General features: G+C 62.7%; 1 long non-coding RNA gene across 1 annotated transcript; it reads left to right on the forward strand.

Moving 5' to 3' along the window:
- On the forward strand, positions 1-542 carry LOC106900458. Its single transcript, XR_001414166.1, has 2 exons — positions 1-54; positions 135-542. It is a non-coding gene; the product is annotated as an uncharacterized LOC106900458 (long non-coding RNA).
- Positions 543-710: the final 168 nt, after the last annotated feature.

The raw sequence follows: 710 nt of genomic DNA on the forward strand, positions 1-710 counted from the left end.
GCCTGCGCTGTCTCCCGCATCCTCAACGCTCTGCTGGAGAACAACCAGTTGCCGGTGGGTTTTTTTTGGGGGGGGGGTTTGGGGGGTTAAGGGTGTTGGGGGGGTGTCTCACCCTGTTGTGCACCCCCTCCCAGGATGGCCGTGTCCGTGTGCCCCCCGTTTTGCAGCCCCTGGTGGGTCAGGAGGTGCTGGCCCCCCCACCGGCCCCCCTGCTCCGCTACATCGGCCCCAACCAGCCCGGGGGGGGGCAAGAGGTGGCCTGAGGTGGGGACACACACACACACGAGAGAACGACAACCCCCCGGGGGGACCCCAATGTCCCACGGAATGGGACAGCAGAGGGGACCCCCCCGACGGACAGGACACGGAGGCGGAAGGATGTTCCCAAGGAGGGGGACACAGACACAGGATGCACGTGACACGAGGACACATGTGACACGTAGACACTCAGGCACGTGACAGGTGGACACACACGTTAACGAGCCCCCCCATGTTAACGACTCCCTGCAATAAACACCCATTTTTGTGCCCCCCGCCCGCCACAGGCGTGCTCCTCTGTGCTTTTACGTACACACATGCGCTTACACGCATGTTCTCTGCCCACGCAGCCCCACACATGCGTGTGCATGCTCCCTGCGCGTTCACACACGCGTGTGCACATGCTCCCTATGCTCTCACACACGCATGTGAACTCCATGTGATTCTCTGCA

Source organism: Calidris pugnax, unplaced genomic scaffold (assembly GCF_001431845.1).
Source record: "Calidris pugnax isolate Ruff unplaced genomic scaffold, ASM143184v1 scaffold2099, whole genome shotgun sequence".
NCBI classification, from domain to species: domain Eukaryota; kingdom Metazoa; phylum Chordata; class Aves; order Charadriiformes; family Scolopacidae; genus Calidris; species Calidris pugnax.